At 45.8% G+C, this 19,027-nt stretch overlaps 1 protein-coding gene across 1 annotated transcript in view; it reads left to right on the forward strand.

The window, feature by feature from the left end:
- Window positions 1–19,027, forward strand: part of LOC120900437 — a 43,419-nt gene that overhangs the window by 2,677 nt on the left and 21,715 nt on the right. The window lies entirely within an intron of this gene.

Here is a 19,027-nt window from a genome sequence, read left to right on the forward strand (position 1 = left end):
GTCATCGTTCGTTGTGTTGTGGCCGACGGGCTCCCGGAGGGAAGAAAGATGTTCTGCGGGAGTTAATTTCAATCGATCGATCGGGTTCCTATTGATTGCGCTGTATTGGGGTTTGCAGCGGGCTTCGGGTGGGTGAGTTCAATGATTCTGCAAAGCAACTCCCCCACCGCGACCGTTACAACCGCTAGTTTTGGTGTTTGTTTTGTTGTGCATTCCTTCTTCTACGATCCCTCGCGGGTGCATTGATAAGGTTTTGAGGGGATTTGAAGGGTAAGAAGATTGACGGGGAAGCTCACCGTCCTTGACAGTTTTCCTTTGCACCTGTGGTAAAGGGCGACAAGTGAGAGGGTGGTTTCATATTTCACCTTACCGTAGCGCGCTCCCTTCTTATTAGGGATGGTAAGTGTGATGACGCCACTTGAAAGGTCTTTTCCTCTGACCTTCACTGCAAACTAACCTGATACCCTGCCACTAACGGGTGCCACTTTGCGTGGGTTGCATTTCAAAGAAGAAAAGGGCTGATGATGGTTTCTTGGCGCTTGTGGCTTCGAGAATGACACATTCCAACATTTGTTTGAAGGTTGTCTGCCTTTGCAAGTCGTTCCGTTAGATTAGAACACATAATTTCGTTTCTTTCATACGACGCTTGAAAGTATTGCTCATAAAACTTTCTCTCAGCTTGATGCTCAGTTTTATCTGTCATAAGTTTTCCAATATGCGACGTAGTTTTCCCTCCGCATCGTCTTCACAGACACACGTGACACCTTTTACCTTACATTTCCGTCTACTACCGCCGCCCACGGTTTGATTGAGTTGAAAATCCAATTTGCCCTGTGCGCCCGGTGGTGTCCCTTTTGCATGCCTTTTCTCTTCCGTTGCTTCCGCGCTTTCCCCGCTTACCCCGTTGGGGGCCTGCGGGCGAAACACTGACAACACAATCTCATGTCGCATAACGATAAATGGTTTATCCTTTCTATTTCGCCTCCATTCCGCGTGACAATAAATACGACCGACAACAATAACGGTTTGCTTGGGACAGAGTCACAACAGTATGACATGTTTAGAGAGAGAAGTGTGCTTGTGTGTGTGTTTTTGTGTGGGTTGTGTAAGTGTGCCCTTAAACCATGGATCCATAACTCTTGTTAGGCTTTTGCGATATGATGGCGACGATGATGGTGTGCTGTCGTCAGCCGGTAAAGCACTGCAGCACGGTAAAGAAGATACACTTGGTGTCTGCAGTGGCACTAGAACGCGTTTCGTTCACGTTGCATTGCCCATGCAAATGAGCAACAGAAGCTGCCACAATGAGGCTATTTTTGCGCCTTTCTTTAGGTTGCATTCTACATGCCGCAGAGAATCGCCCCTTTCCGGTCAGGGCCGATAATAATGATAATAATAATAGTAGCCAAGGTTAGGTAATGTTCGCAGTTGTTGTTAGATAAATGGGCTAGCATTGTTTAAAGGTTTAGTGCTACGGAAGAAATAATCGGTATGTCAGAACTGTGTTTGTTTTTGAGGTTGCTCGAGTGATGTCGCTAACGTATGAATTGTGTTACGCTTTCCTGCTCAGTTTAGATAGCTTTTTTGCCTGTTGAAAGGATCGATACACAATGGAGTAATCGGTAAGCGCACGAGTGCGAACGCGCCTCAGGCAATTGGATCCCAAATCCAAGACATGATTTCGGAATTGGCTTTAAAAGGATTAAAAGCTTTTGTGCTTAGTGTTGTTGTAGGTCGATATTTATTCAGAATGGTTGTCTGTTGATATCATAACTTCCCCTTATAAAAGCCCCTGACACTTCATGAGAAAAGATATCCTAACCATTATAAACACGGAAGCCAAAGACAACACCTACTTGGAAGTGGAGAAACCTCCTGAAGAGAGAGATAACCATTCTTCGTTATGTGCTCAGACGTCATCTTATGGAATATTCATACAATGGCAATGTTACTGCAAGCGTATGTCTGCTATTTCTGGACGAGATTGAGAGTCTTTTGCAGCTATGGCAGCTAGAACTCTGGTGGATGAATCATTCATAAGAAGCTTTTGGTTTGAATCTGCGAAATTGGTTGTCTGGAGCACTTATTGGAAAGTGAAGTTTAAGAAGAGGATTTATCTTAACAATGGAATGAACAAATATAATCGCTTTCTACTGCAATGTAACTTCCTATTCCATATTTAAAAGGATGACTTGCATATTAGGTTGTGACTTCCTATAAAAAAAAAACTTCTAAAATTAACTCCAAATACGTCTCTGAAACCAATGTCACACCAACGTCAGAGAGTCGCCACTGTAGCCTTGCTGGTACGATGCCCCCGTTTCTCGCCAACATAACGTTCACGTAGCAGCATTTTAGGAAGTGTTAAGCGTCTTCTAATCGACCCGTGCCTCACCGTCCCTCTCATGTGAGCGTCCCATTCTACCTTTGTTTTAACGACTGTAGTGTGTAAAAAAGTAAACGGAACGTTGAATATCGTACGGCCATCATCTTACTCTCAAAACCGGTACGGATCACACGGATACAAAGTATCAACAACGTACGGAGCATAATCAAATCGATGTCACCTGCATTTAAATCCTCCGTTTCTCACTCTACAGTCTGTGGAGTTCCCAACATGGCATGACATGCAAAAAAAACATCATAGAGCGCCCAGTTTGTCTGAGGGAAAACGCAGCGTAGTTGCGATCTTCCATAAAAGGCAAATCGGTTTCTGGGCCGTCTGGGGTCGGCTTGGACAATTTACGATTGCTACAGCAGGCCGGTTCGTCTTATATCCGGTGATTTGTGGGATCGTGCCAACCCGTAGACAATGTTGCTTTTGGATGGTGGTGGTGTGTCTGCTTTACGACTCCATCCGCTAGACATTCGCAACATGCGGCCTGGCAAAGGTAGCGTTTTGTCATTTTAATGGTGTATATTTGTTACCCTTCTTGTGGCTGTGCTCTTAATCGCTGTGGCTAGGAAAGTGCTGTGTGACTTACCATTGACCATTGAGCAAACTACTACTACTTTGAAAGCCATTTTAAACCCTCTCTTATAGGTCATCTAAAGGTCCGGTGTCATGGTGTTCACAAGGTTACCAGATGGGGACTCAAACATTAAACTCCATTCAAAAGCGCGTCAGTGCCTTATCATCATTGCTTCAGTTTTGTTGCTTTTTTTTCTTACTAGATCTCCCATGCATGCGTAACAAAATGAGTGTTTTTGTTGCTATCAACATGACGTCTCGCTGTAATCAGTCCGTGTAGGAAGGAGCGTGAAGGAAAAACGGTTAGCATAACGGATGTGTGCATTTGAACAGAAAATAACATTTAATGAGTCATTTGTTGGGGTTTGCGGTGAGAAGGAAAGCGCTGAGAGATGTAGAGGGAGAGAGAGATGTTAGTCTTCCTCTCTGCAGTCGAATTATGAGCTAATCATCCTTTATCAGTGGGTTGAGGAGTGTAATCAAATTGTTGTTACACCACCATACAAATCTCATGCAAGTGATTCTTTATAACCTTCTGTAAAGTAAGTGATCCTTGTAAGAAGCTGAAGTGTGTTATTATTGGAGAAAGATTTGACGGAAGCGCACGTCATCACACGTCTGGTACTGAGAATTGAACCCATGACAGCTTGGAGTAAATGAAATAGAGCACGTCGATTTGCCATTACGGCTATGCTGGCTATCGTAACTCCTGTGCTTAATTTGTAGGTTTTGTTCAGCCAAAACACTAGATTCTAGATTAAAAACTGGTTTCCATCTTCTCCGAAAGAGAAATCGAAAGTAGCTTCGCCAGAAGTCAAAACTAGAACATATAAATTAACCCATAAAGTCACCGTTGACTGCAGTTATGCTATTAATGAATTCTTAAAACTAAACACCGCCCATAAAACTTCCCATGCCGTCGGAAGCGTTCGATTCTTTAATTCCTTCTTCTTCCATCGTTTTACTCTTCACTTCCGCCTGCTATTACCGTTCGCGTAAACCAGAAGCGTAGCGTTTGTGTTGTCGATTTTTCCCCCCAAAAACAGAACATTCTCAAGTTTATGAAACAAGCGGCAAACATAAATCAACAAATTTCGGGCTAGATATAGTAGTAGCGCATCGCGCGCCCGTGTTTTTCGCTGCTCCCCCAGTCGACTGGTCTTGTTTTGAGAAAGGAAGTCGATTTTTCGGAAGTTTAAATCTCACCACTTCCCAGCCAAACAAAAGGCCTGGCCACACGAGGCCCAGATTGGAGGAGTAGGGCAAGCGGAAGGGATAGTTATTTGTTGAGTGTCCGCTTGTAAAGCGACGGTAGCTGGGTTGGCTCGTTCACCATTAATTCGTCTAACGTTGCATCCCCCAAAGCGTCCGGAGTGCCGGGAAGAAGAGGTTTAGCACAAAATGAATGATGACAGGTTTTGCTTCGGCTTCGGCTTCGGTGCCCCGTGGCGGAAAAAGAATAAAGCCATCAGATCAGGGGCTTCTGCGCATAGCTGCGGGTGCTTCAGCTTCTTCAGCACATGGGACGCCTTCGAGGGGTTAGTTTCTAGGAAATCCGCTACTTTTTAATGATACATAAAAACTCTACCATGTTCTGCGCTGTTCTTCGTCTGTTGCCCCATTCGGAATTGATCGATGTCATCCGTACATTGAGAGGACATTGCGAAAACAAATTAGCTTTTTTTGCCAAGCTGGAGCTGGAGACTCTTCAGGTCGTTGCACACACAGCACTTGACCGTTCATTATGCTACCCATGATGTCGCTCGAATGCATCCACTGAGTGGGCTTTTGAATGTGAAGCATCCTTCGGGAGGGCTTTGCTACTTGTCCTGACCTAGTATTTAGTCTATTTTGTTCCGACTTCCCGGAGCGCTAACGAAGCTCTCTTGCTCGCTCTCTTTCGCTCTATTCTTTGCTGATTGACATCGCAACAGAGAACTGTAAATCAATTATCATTTCAGTTATGCTGCTGCCTGACTGACACGCCGGCGACCGTAGGGATGGGTTCGATGTCGCTTCGCATTAGCTTCCCCGGTTTCGTCCTCGGCTTTGGCTTTGGTTGGTGGTGCCTCCGATCGATGGAAGAGAGGGCTTTGGGTGATACTTTTACCAACAATTTACGATCTATAACCATGAGGCCACTGTCACTGTCTAGTCTTCAAAGGCGCGCAGCGTAAACAGCGGAATGAGTGCCCGCTCGATCCAATTAATGTATCATCAATCGCAATTAGGGAAAGTGGTTGATATAGTGGGCACTTTTGGTGCTCGCTCATTGCGCGGTCATAGCGGTTGGAAAGTGAGTTCCAGTTGACGGTTTGAATGATTTGATATACGTCCGTGCACAGAGCCAATGTTGCAATTGAAGTTAATTAATGTTTATACAACGCAACAACGATCTTCGTTCTATTTGGTAATATTAACCCTGTTTTCTCTTTTCATCTCACTTACAGGTAAGAGAACGTGGCGCAATTGTTTGTGAAAATCTAATTACGACGAGCTCTGACGTATTGATGGGAAGCTCGAAGGTGTATCGACTGCGATCGAGTGGTGTTAAGCAACTAGAGGACTAGAGCCGACTCTCATTGGTGCCCATCAATCCGGACGTTCTGTTTATTTAAGAAGCAGTTTCCACGACCGAAATTGCCTCATCTTCACCACAGGATACTTTCCGTTTTGTGCGCGCCACACTCATACAAAATCATCGTTGCATCATAAAGACGGCACAACGACGGCGCCTCTGGTACGATCCATCAACGGATCATTGAAACAGTGAATATTGGTAAATTTTCCTAATGCAATGGCCGCATTTCTGCGGCGGCTGAATGTCGGTTACTTTGCTATTTGTGCTTTTATCACTCACACTCGCCATTATCAGTCGTTTGCTTCGGTTGTATCATTGTAGGAAATAATCGCTAATGGAGGAGCTGTGGTTTGTGTGGATTTAAATCCTTGCCCCCCGCCTAAAGGGGTGTGCGATGCTGGGATTATGCAATCGACCGTGTGGTGTGCTGCATTCGAGGATCAATTTACGAGAAGATTATGAACGACACCGAGCGTAGAAGGAAGCTTTTTTTTATTGGAAGGAAACGGCTGAATTGAAATGCACAGGCCAGCGCTCGGATGTAACCGTTACGGAAATGGAAAACAGCAAAATTGATGATGCACTGATGGACCACCCCAGCGCGCGCACGTGTGTGTGTTGGGCTTTTCTTTCTGTTTGTTGCTTCCGCTCGGAGCTGAGGCAGAAGCGTTCGGGTTAAACCTGTGAACTCGACACCGCGCTCTCTTTGCGCAGTTGCTTGCGGTTACAAGATGGCCCCAATTTTAACGACAGCCACCCGCCCGATTGCAGCAGTACGCGGGGCAACATCACCATTGCCCAACCCCGTTGATGACTTTTCGGGTGGGTTGGTGGGTTGTTTTGTCGTGGAAAATTGCCGCCATCCTTTGGCTGCAAACCGGGCGTGTGCAACCGGGCGTAACGATTTGCCCCTCTTTCGCGCGGGACCAAAGTGACCGGTGACTCCCTCACCTCGGCAGCGCATCCGCGATTGTCTACTCAGTTGCCCACTAGGAGTGTTTTGAGGGGCCGGTAGTTATTTTCCTTTAATTTTCACAAATTTCGACAACCGGCAAACGGTTGTTGCTGCGCTGGCTTTCTTTGCGGGGTTGAACAGGCGGTGATGCAATTTTAATGGAGACCTTTCTCCCGCGAGGTGTGAAGATTTGGGTGTCCAACTACCTGTCGTTTGCTACGCTTTGTTCCGCTTGGTGTTGGTGCATTTATTTTGTCCACAGCAACACAGCCCCCAACAGGGGGGAGTGTATATGTTTATTTATTTTCTTTCCTTTCCTGTCCCAACCTGGTTTGCGGCGGACGAACGGTTGATTATGATGCTTCATTATGCTCCATTTACTCCATTCTTCGGTTCGGTGGCACGAGTAGGAAACATGAAGGTTGGAGGTTGTAAACTTTCGCCTTCAGATGGGGTTGAGCAAAAAGAAGGGTTGTGTGGAAACACGTTTTGGAACACAAAAAACCCCTCTGAAGCCCCAAACAAAGCTCCACAATTCATAAAGCAATTCATTACGTTTAAGTGATGGAATCATTACGCGAAGACTTGCGCGGGTTTTCTCTAATGCTAGTTTCATTTGTTCGTGCGATGTGATTATGGAGTTTTGGCTGGAGTGTTTGATTGTTAATAAGAGGCACGAACTAACGGGCGTCTCCCGAGAGGTGTGGCTTTTAATTAGAGCATCCATCCATTTCAAAACTGGTCATGGTGCACAAACTGCGAACAATATTGCACCAACCAAGGCGATGATGGCGGTGTGTAGGTGGAGGAAACCATCGCCAGCCAATGCTGCACCACTCGAACAGTTGTGTGGGAAATGGAGCCGGCTCTAATGAAGTTTTGAAGTTTGAAGGAAAATTGTGAAAAATACATTGCTAAACATCACAACAACACGTTCTCTGTTGACGTCAAACCCCCCCTGCACAAACAACCACAACAACATCAATCTACGCAATCCATAATTTCATTCTGACCTCGTGCCGCACACCCAATAACCCCCGGCCGCAAGACGCAGAGCACCAGTAGAGTGTTTGTGTTCGTGTGTAGTTTTCGGTGAATCTTGTACCCGCAGATCGGGCCGGCCTTAAGTGAGTGGTCTTATTATCCACTTAAAAGTAGCCGCCGGTACAGCCGCCGGGCGAACCATTTTGCAATACACACCAATACCAGCATCGGCCACCATATTTCCGCGAGATCCCTTTTTTCATGCTGTGTGCAGCATTATTTTGCGTTCCAAGTGTGTGTGTGTGTGTGCTCGCTGATGTTTTCGTGTGTGGAGAAGGTTTATGCTGCTGGTTCGAGCTGACTGATTTTGGACTGCTGCGAGCGTTTCGTTGCAACGTTGCCGTACTTCTGGATGCATCTGATTGAATTGGCTGGTTTTATTGAGTGTGAGAAGGAGAATAATCCAATAAGAAAGATAGGCAGATTTTAAAGCAATATAATGTAATTAGATTTTATAACACCAGAAGCATCAGAGCGAATGGCAAAAGGGAATTCCTTTTTCTAAAATAAACGACACATAAAGATCAGAAGATGAGAGTTAGATCGCGTCTGGTAGCTTAGCTGCGCATCGTGCAGACCGGGGGGAGAGGGTTAATATGTTTTATGCACTATCTCGCATCACGCCTCTTGACACTGTGCGCTCAGATCTCGGGACGCGACGCGGCCGGCTGCCCCGGGACGGACGAGGGAACCACGTTATTTATAAATATTCATGTTTGTGTTTACTGTCTGTGATGCCGGTTTCTTGTGGCAGATATGTTAGACGCTTCCCGCTTTTCCCTCACGCAAAGCCGCATATGGTCAGCCATTGAAGCATAGAGTTCGGGCGTGTGCGTGTGTTCGGTTGTATGGTTTATGCGCTGAACGTTCATCTGGAGATAAAGAACGCATCCGCGCACAGGCACACACATGATCGAGTGCGAGCTACTGGATGATAGGAGCAGAAAGCCTTCTGGCATGCGTGTCTATGTCTGCTGTTGCGTGTGGAAAACATTCTTTGCCACTCGGCGGCGGTTAACATTGGCGTTGTTCCAATCCGCTGGCTTAAGCTACACGACAGTACGCGCACGAGATCGTGTGCCGGTCGTAATGCACGGTAATGATGGTGCATTTTTATGCTAGATATGATTCTTGTTTGTCCTGGATTACTTAATGGGTGGACTGGTAGAGTAGCTTTTAGTTTTTAGCTCTACCACAATAGCTCCACAGTGCGTCCTAAACCGTGTCAAACGGGGCAAGCACTAACACTAACGAGAAGGTTCGTGCGGTGCGTTTGTTGCAGCTATAAATGAATGTTTAATTTAATTAGCTGCACAAGACGGACGCAGCACCACGCGGATACGCACATGCGGCGGGAGTACGCGTCAAATGCCGATCCACCGAATCCTCCCGCTTCCAAAACGGCGACGACGGCGGCGGTGGGTCCATTTCGCGGATTGTTTCAAGCTACCAAGTCGCCCCGCGAAGTTGGTGCTATTATTAGGCCGCGGCGCAAATGAGTGGATGGACCCCGTACAGCGAGCGAGCAGTCGACGTTTAAAGCCCTCTTAAATCGAGCCAAGGAGCAGAGCGATGGAGTGTGTTTGATGTTGTGCACTGGTTGTTCCCTTTCCTCGCGAAGCGGGGCAACTTTTTCGCGAAGATTCATGGAGAAGCATGGGAGCCATAATTGATGTGAGTTATGATAGTTTCGAGTGCAGTTCCGAAGGTAATTGGTTTGAACTTTTCGGAAGCCATTGGACCCGGGAAGTCCCCCCTTACGTTATTGCGGTGGCCTTTTGAGAGATTTCTCACCGCCCAAGTTGTTGGGGGAGAAGTACAGTTTACAGCCTCTTGTGTGTGTGGGGGGTTCTTTTTGTTGGAGAATAGCATAACATCGTCCTCCTCTTATACAGCTGCACTCCAAATCTTAAGTGCTTTCGAATACTGACTCCCCCAAATACGACTTTTTGGCTTGGCGAAGGTGTGTGTGTGATGATTTATCGTTTGAATGGGAGCGAACCGTTTTGATAATGTGAATATGCGGTAGTAGCAGTAGAGTAGAGGGTTTTATTTCCTAATCTACTGTTGGAGCTCGTAAAACGAAAGGCATAAAAATGGCGCAGAAGAAACGCACGCGGGAGACACGCGCAGTTGTGGAGCTAATCGGTGAAGATTTGAAATGACCGTGAGAGCTGCAGGCTTTATTTGTTGGAACTCTCTTGTTTAGGTGTGATTTGTGGTCATTTTTGTTGTTGGGGGAATGGGTTTTGTACGGAAGAAGATACGGCCAAGAATTAATTACCATTTTAAAGGCTAATTTGGAATAAACGGTAGTTTTTGTGTCACAAATTATGAGGTGTTGAGAGAAACACAGGCTGGATTAAGATTTTAAGATGAGATTGTGTACGAACTCCACACGATTCATATCGCTTGTTAGCGTTAGCGAACATTTTTGGGAAAACACTTCCAATTAGTGTTGAACTGCACAACGAAAATTGAAACCACCAACCAATGATAAATCAACCAAACCGTGAAGGGGTTAAAAGGCTTCGCTCATTATCCTCCTCGTCGTCCGGAAACTCCAATTAGTTCGATTGCTCACACAACCACCATCACCATTCGATACATCAATAAAATAATGTTTTATTGCCAGTGAAAGTCACACTTGCATTTTTAATAACCCCCCTTTGAGGAGGGGAAAGGTCTAGCTTGTGCTTGCCCGTGTGTGTTGTTCGCCTTTACAATAATTCGGCAATGGGTTTTACGTACGCCCAAAATAATAATAAAAACACAACTCCTATATGGCTGCAATCCACACGTGCCCCTCTCTTTTGACGACGGGAAGCCGTCGTTGGGGGAAGTTAAAACAGTAACTACGCGGTAGAGCTAAACCACGGGAAAGTAAAGAAAATGAGACAGGGCAGAAAAATTAAGCTGCTCAAATCCTTCCTTCAGCTTCCTTTCACACTCTGTTTTCTTGTTAGTTATTGTGTGTGTGCTTGTGTTGACTTCGTATGTACACCCGCGGTGTGTGGTTTATTGGTATCAGTTTCACTTTTGTCCACGTGTTGCTGGAGGATGTAAGGTGGGAAAAGCACATGTTGGTGGAGACATGTTGTTTTTATAATGTTCGATTACTTATGTGAACATATGGGCTCTGTGGTACGAAAGCGCCCCTCAGTCAGTCTCACTGTTACACGATACGATCTCACATCGGGTTGTGGGTCTATAGAGTAGTGTAGTAGAGGCACTTGCTATAATCAACAGACCATAAATTAATGCTGCCCGCTCGTGACCCGAAAAAGGTTAATAGATGCTCGCACATTAGGAAGCGATTTGGCTGCGGACTTCTCTGACGGACCACTGACCTTCATCATTGCTGCCCCGTCAATCAACCCTGCCTAAAGGGAGTGCAAAACAAACCCCAAAGCTGATTGGTACGTTCGATAGGAGGGTGAGTGTGTTTGTTGGATCTGTGCAAAGTGCCTCGCGCCTCGCGGTACGGTTAACGATTCGCCTTGAGTCACTATTTTCGGAAGCCTTCTTTTCGATTCCAACGGGTTGAAGGACGCTTGAAGAGAGACCCGACAACGGTGGAAGGGAGCGAGTGGTTGCTAAAATGCTTCTTGTGTTGTTTTTATTGGAGAGATGTCTTCCTATCGAAAGCCCAGGGTATCTTGCTGCTGCAGCTGGTACCCTTTTCATTCGCAACTGCCTGATTCGCATGCAGATCTGGTCCGTTTCTGTGTGTACGGGATACGTTGTTTACGGAAAACGGGGGCTAGTTGTGAAAAGGTATCGATTTACGGGGCCGAGTTCTCGCCCGGGCTGCTGTACGTGACACAGGCGGGCTCTCAAGTAGGTCAGACGTCTTCCACGCGCTCCTCTCTCGCGTGCTCACTCGCTCTGTTGGGCAGCTGGACCTACCCTAACCTCAATGTCCGGGAGATGTCCGGCAACGACGGCGCAGCGTGCGGTGTACTTTCTTCTTCGCCTCGCCGCTGCTACAGTTGCTACAGAAAAAAAAAACATAAAGAAAGAAACAGTTGGGTCAGTGAGAGTAAACGCGCCCGTGTGTGCGTGTGTATGTCAGTGAAGGGTGTGAAATCAATTATCACAAGCGCGAATCGTGATTGGAACACTTTCGACCCCCAGAGAGATGTTGTAAACTGTTGTGCTTCTTTCCACCCGGACTCCACCAGGTCAGCAGCAGCCATGTGGAGCAACCACCGATGGCATTTACTTACCTACTGAAGGCCACACCTGAAGCAGGAAAAGAGCCGTCGTCTTGTGTTTGTTTTTTGATGTTTTCATGACTCAGCTCTGCCGGCGTCAAGCGATCGTTCCTTGCGAGGCAAAGGTGAACGGATAGGATTGATTACGCACGGGAAGCCGAGTCGAAAGTTGGACGAAAATAGTTCACCAAGCCGTCGTTAGTGCAAGACTAAATGAGTGCAAGAATGTCATCCTTCCTCCTTCTGTGTCTTTGTACGGTGCGGCGGCAAAATCCGATTAGAAGCGGAGTTTCAGTCTTGCTGTCGCCAGTGAGATAGTTTTCTTTTATTTTCCTTTTGGTATTTGGGCTGTCTTTCCCAGTCTTCCCCTCCCCAGTTCCCAGGCAGAAGCGCAATTGCAGCAATGTCTGGTCAATGTCTCAACCTCCGGCGAAGCAAGGTACACACTGCTCGGTGAAGGTTCCGCCCGACCGAGTGGGGCATGCGTTCGGAACGATTTTTCTTTTCACCGTACAATATCAAAAAGCAATGCAGATAATACAAATTCAAGCTACAAACTACTAAGCTGCTGGTTGCAACTGCACACAGCTGCAATCGGTAGAAGCGTGCTTTTAGTACACATTTTTGGGACGAATCGAAAACTTTGCGATTTCTTTGTTCGGCGCTTTGTTGCCATTGGCGCCAGTGACGAAGGTGACTGGTAGTTTTGCTTGCCTTCCCCCTGGCCTTTCCAGTGTGGCAATCTGATTAAGATCAGCAATAGCAAGAAGACACGAGGCGCAATGGCAATGTAGGTCAGAAAAGTTTTATCCGACGCTTCGCTTCGCTTCTGCGGCGCAACTTTTGCACAACTTACTACGAACGAGCGGGGATTGAAACGCAAACGAAGTTATAGTTGGGCTCCAATATTGGATTGGGTTTGATTGAATCGATTGATTTAAATCAATGAAATTAACTGCTCAAGGGAGAGGCAGCGCGAGAATGTAAACGCCGATCGTTGGTTTCGGATTGAAATTGGGATTTGAAATATGACAAATGGGTTTTAAAGGTACGAAATGATGGTTGTTTAAGTTTGATCCTAGTCACGGCACCAAAAATGTATAGAAGAGCTATTTCTAGGCTACTTCTCTGCTAAGTGACCTTTCCGACCTACCAATGAATGCAATTTTCTTCAGCAGCAACCACAACACTCTCTGCTACAAGTTATTGCACTCGCGAAACTCTTTCCGCTCCATTTCGGCATTCCGTTCGCATTCCAGAGCCAAAGTTGCAAAAGAGCCAAAATAAACCGCACGCGGCTACAACCCCTCTAACGCTGTTTGTCTATTTGTGTGTGGCGTCCCAAAAAACATCCATCGCTGCTCCTCCCTGTGCAGCATATATTTTTAATGCACAAACACACCGCGGGGCCCCCATCATCACCTTTTGAACGCCACGCAGTTTAGGTGTGTGTGTGTGAGTTAGTTCGGTCGAAAAAAGAACAACTTGCACCATCGAAATGCATGCACACCCAACAGGCAGGCACACAGATTTATGCTGTGGCGGTGGATTTTTCAGTCGGGACGTGTGTTGTGGTCGCGTGGAACGTACTGCCGTCGTAACCGTGTAGCGTTAGAAGCATTTTCGTTATGTTGAAGCGGAGAGACACTGCCGCTTCTGGCAGCGTTCCATCTGATGGTGTTTCTTGCCATCCCCGACATCGAGCGAAAGAATGTTGGATGACACCGAAAAATCTGGTTGCCCGAAAAATTATGAACCATTTTCTTCCGGCCTTTGTGTGCCGGTGGGAAAGCTATTTATTACACTGTTTCTGTGTGCCGAAACAGAGACCAAACACGCGTAAATGGTCACATTCAATGATGGATGTAGAAATATCCTGGTCACGGCACCACCAAGCAGCCTGGTTGTTGTGAAGTTGGACGAATTTTAACGTGAACGAGATTTAGTGCGTTGATCGGGTGATCGTTTGCTAATCCTTGGATGTATTATGATCTTTTTTTGACAATTTCAATCCAAACAATCAACGTAATTGGTAATTTTCAATCATCAACCCGCAATCATCACATTTTTCTCGCACATTGCATGGGCAATTAAAGGATTATGCATGTAATGGTGTTTGCATGTTTTTTTGCGTCATTTCACGTTCACCAGCTCAACTTGAACGCATCTCAAAGATCATCATCAATTCAAGCCCATCAGTTATGGTTGTTTGCCCCGCCTGTTGCCTTGTGCTGCCCCCCCCCCCCGTGCCACTGATGGTGATGAAAGTTTATGTCGGTTTTATTGCCATTAAATTGTACCACAAACACCACATCGGTGCGAGGCGGCGCGATTTCAATTCTGATTAGTTAGCAAAAATTTCGGAGTTTCACGGACGGACGAGACACACTGTTTTCAATTTGTCAAACAAATGTGAGCACAAGTGTATGCATGCTTGTGAGCAAGCAGGAACAAGGCGTCCTATCACTTAACAACACCGCATGGCAGAAGGTCCAATAAGAGAAGAGAGTGTACACACAAATGGGCAATAAAAATATGCCAGCGGGAGGCACTTTTAAATTGCACAACAGTGCACAACACCATACCGTACAATGAATGAAGTAGAGTTTATGCTAATTATATCACCCACCCCCCGTTATTTTGCGTTTTTTTGGTGAATGTCGGTCAGCTTCGAAGGAAGGGGGATGCGTTTGTTCGGGGGCTTTATGGTTTTATAATAAGGAAAGTGGTTTAAATTATGTGCCACCGTAAACACGGATATGATACGCGTGTTAATTCAATTATGTTTGCTCAATGGGGGAGGTTTTGGCGAAGCCAAACAGAACTGTAGAGAGGAAAAAGGCCACTTTAGTATTTTTAATAGTTAAACAGCATTTTACATTGGAAGGAAAACTCTGAGCTGGTCCATATCGTGGTGAGTGGGGTTTTTTTTTTGTCTGTGGGCTTACCGGGAAATGGTCCACTCCATATCGTTTTCCTTTCCACGCGGGCTGTGCAGCGCTTTAATGGCGTTCCATCTCACCGGTTTCACGTGCAGCAGGGGCTTCCTTGGCACGGCAGGGAAAGTCTCCACACACGCTGCAGACCACGCTGCATTTGGTGGCAAGATTTGGTGCAGTAGCAGCAGCAGCAGCAACTACTCCCATTGGCCATTATCGGGGTTTCGGGCCCTATGGCTGACCAAACCATTTTACTTCGCTACCTTTCCACCCAAAACGCGATCACCCACCGACCAAGACGGGCGTAACCGTGCTGCGGCAGCGCTCGGCTTTAATTGTTGGGTTGCCTTTTTTACCCTGCCGCTTCCGCTTGATTCCGTTTATCTGCGTTTGGTGTGGGGTGTTTTTTTTTGTTGTAGTGTAAGTAAGGTTGGCGGTGAAAAGAAGGGGGTTGCCGGTAATAATTTTCCTCTCCGTCAAAGCACTCAGTCCGTCGTCTGACTTTTACGTACCGGTTGGACAACGTAAGGTGCAGCTCAACCTAAAAAAACACGAAAAAAAACGTCAGCGGAAATGGAGCTTTTCATCAATATTAGGCGTTTTTGTGAGTGAATGCGTGTGTGTGTTTTTGTTTGAATGAAAAATGTGGTAAATTAAGTGCGATTAATTTGTTGCTGCTGCTGCTGCTGCTGCTTGGGAGGGTGATTTTTTGCGTTAATATTGTTTTTTTCAACTTTTCTGTTTGTTACTGTGCTTTTCGTTTTCTTTTAGCAGCAGCAGCGGAGTCGTTCGTGCTTAAACGCTTGAATGATTTGGTTTGATTTTGGAGCCTTCTTGAAGCGAAACCACTACACAAACCCAGACAGACTCAGGCAGCGTTTTCACAACGATTTTTGGGGGGAAGGTGGTACGAATTTGCTAACAGTAGTTTTTGTGTTAAGCCACCGTTGTGTGCGTGTTTTAAAGTTTTGTGCAAGAATAGATTAAGTGCAGTGCTTCGTGGACGGTAAGAAGCCTCAGCTCAGCTGCAGCACATGCGTCACAATCGAATCGTCGGTATGGTGTTACTCGGTTGGAACGGTTTCGGTTGTCTGGAGTTCTAGAATGTTGGTGATGATTTTGAGACATTCCTTGGTGGTGGAGGTTTGGCATTAGGATGGCGGTGTGTGTCCATTATGTTGCTGTTGATAATTTAAACGACACGTATTTCCGGCAACATGTGTGTAACTTGCTGTTGGTGGTTTTACGATGGCGTGAACGGAATCGAACGGGGCAGTAATGGAAGCTTTTAATTGTTCGCACCTTTGTTGGGGGTTTGTTTTGATTCCTTTACACTTTTTTTTGCTACATATTTAGGTATTAGAAAGCTTTGAATTTGAAGGTAAACAATTCTATCAAAATCATCAAAAACGACTCATAATACTCACGATCGTTAGCGAGAACCTTCTAAAAATACCAACCACACTAGAAGATAACAAACAGCTTCTCAGCATGACATCTTTTCCATTGTAAGAGACGTCAGACCTCATGGCGCCACTTCTATTTTTTGCCAAATCCTTCACAAAGCACCCGATGGTGGTGGTACTGCTGATGGACTTTCCAAGACTGTTTGTGTGAGCGTTCGGAGCAAAGACTTCCCATCAAAAGAAGCAAGAATTCTTCAGTGTACACACACAAAAACACTCCTTCCCTTCTAACAGACACTTCAAATGTGCTGCTTTATTTCTTACTACGTTTACCGGATCTTCAGTTTTTGTTTATACATTCACACAGCTCCTGGTACTGTTCACATGTGCTTTTTCCCTGCAACGAAAGGAAAGTACGGTTGGTTGGTGTACTGCCTCCGCTCATGCCGCGGATCATGCGTCGAAAATTAATCAGCTAAAGAGACTGCCTTTCCTGTTTATGCTTCCATGTGCTGGTGCTGGCAAAGGGAGGTGAAGCGTACCATCCAGCGATTTACAGCAAACAAGAGCCGCCTAAACGCCAATTGTGTCGGCAAAGAGGCATTGACACTCTCGGCAGGGTGTGAGAAGGTGGTGGTGGTGGTGGTTGAGTACGAATGCAACTGTACTGCGTTGCATCTTGCATTCATTTATTTTGCTGCTGCTGCTGCTTAAAACCGGAAGGAAATACTGTCTACTTAAGGGCGACAATCAAGAGAGACTTTTCCTGCAGAAGAGTCTCTCTCTTTCTCTTCCTGTAGATCTTCCCGTTGGTGGTTTTGCATAATGACACGGCACAACCGTTTGGTTGGTGTTTGAAGTGTTTTTTATGTAGACATTCTTAGCTGTAGAAGAAAATTAGTTAAAAGAAGTTTTACCGCAGGTAGTAGGAGCTGTAAGGAAAGAATTCTATTTTTTGTGTATGTTACGTTTTTATTGTTTCCCACTTTCTCGCTTCTTATGCATATTTGCTAGTCGTGCATATTCATGTGATCAAAAAAAAGCTGTTGTCATCTACAATTTGTTTTTTATCGTCACTTTAGTCCACGCGCGGGAATTTTCTCCACCACCGGAAGCATAGAGGAAAGAAGTAGTATTGTCCACTAGCGAATGCGGCCTGCTCTCGACAACAATGCGCATTTTAATCCACTTCTGTTGCACATGGAGTGTCGGTTTTTTGTTTTGCTGTTGTGTGGTGACACTGTTCTGCATGTTTTGCCAAGTTTTCTCGCTTTCCAGCGTAGTAGAAAGGCAATGTATAAAAATTGGATACCATTTTCCATAGATACATTTTTTTCTCCCCACCCCTACTCAACCCTGCTCGCTGCATGCGACCAAAACCGGTGGATTTGGCATTTAGCTTGCAAAGAATAGTGCAGCAGATACTCTTCTGTGTGTGTGGTCGGTACGAGAAAGGAGGAAGAACAAGTTTTAAATGTTGGGCAGTGTGCAGTTCCAGCGCGGTTGTCGGTTGCGGCTGTTGGTTGGTGTAGCATGAAGCATAAAGCGACACCGGTGGCGGCACATGGAAAGCGGCGAAAAACGTGACTACAATTAGTGCACGATTTGAATCGCTGTTGCTGTTGCGATTGTCATTCGGTTCGGTCTTGGTTGTGAGCGGCAAGTGTTGTCTGGTTGTTCGTTGTTCGTTTTTTTCGAGCAGCCTGCCGAAGGGTGTGGGTTTCAAGTGTGCTCTTGTGAATGTTGTGAACTCACTACGTGGTCGTTGTTTTACATCTACTTGTGGTACGTGCGGTGTGGTAAGTGCAAAACGATTGGCATTTGGGGACGGAAACGACCTGGAGAGCTTATTTGGGTACATCTTTTCAAGTGTTACAGTAGAACTTGCAGATGAAGAAAGTAAACTTCACTCAAAACACGCCATTTCGTTGTAACATCGTAGAAGAAATGTCTGAAGTGGCTTAAAGACCTCAGGTTGTCTCGGTTGTATAACGAGCCCAAATATGGCAAAACACGACTCTGAAACGTCATGTGAAAGTGTTTGTGTTGTCACTCTTTGTGTGTCTCTATTCCTATCGGATCAGTAAAGCGATTTAGAGCACACGACGAGGCCATATCATCTCACTTATCTTGTTTGAATGTGAGTTTCTTATAGCATTTCTAGACTGGATTGTGCATGTTTAGTTTAATGACTTGTATTTATTTTATTATACATTAGGATCACTCTGTCCAACCAAAAGTTCGTCGTCTGCTCCACTGGGAACGGTTTAATCTGATTGAACCGAATTAAAATCGCACTGCCCATCCCATAGCCCCATGTAGAACCTTTTTCATCTCAACCAACGAAAGCCATCTCTCGGCGGCTAACTACCGGAAGTAGTCACAAAAGCCAGACACGGTCACTAACCTCCGCTGTTTTATTCGAAAGGCAATAAACCCAGCACACGACGAACCAGCACCAGCTGGAAAAGCAAACCACCAACCCCCGATGGATTACTTTTATTTGCAGCAAATCCAATAAACCAAGCACCATGTCAAGTACTGTGTGTTACCATTTTAATGGTCGATGAATTGGAACGCACCTCTCGGCTTCATTGATCTTCGGTTAAGCAACATTGTTGCCTAAATGAAGCTATGGATGGACACGCCGACGACCAGCTACTGTACAACTACTACGCTTCCCAACATGTGATGGACACGCGTACATTAAATATTCTGCTACGCTCTCAACATCGTTTTGCATGATGTAAATCGCGTGCGGCATGTTTAGAAAGGCTTGTATGAGAGTGTTTCTTGTTTGCTGCTGTTACTTTTTTCCACAAAAGGTTCGGATTAAAACCAGTTGTTCGGCGGGCGGAAGTAAGACCCGATGATCCATTCGCTTGGTGGTGGTTTACTGTGGTGGAAAGCCGAC

This window comes from Anopheles arabiensis, chromosome 2 (genome assembly GCF_016920715.1).
Source record: "Anopheles arabiensis isolate DONGOLA chromosome 2, AaraD3, whole genome shotgun sequence".
Classification (NCBI taxonomy): Eukaryota; Metazoa; Arthropoda; class Insecta; order Diptera; family Culicidae; genus Anopheles; species Anopheles arabiensis.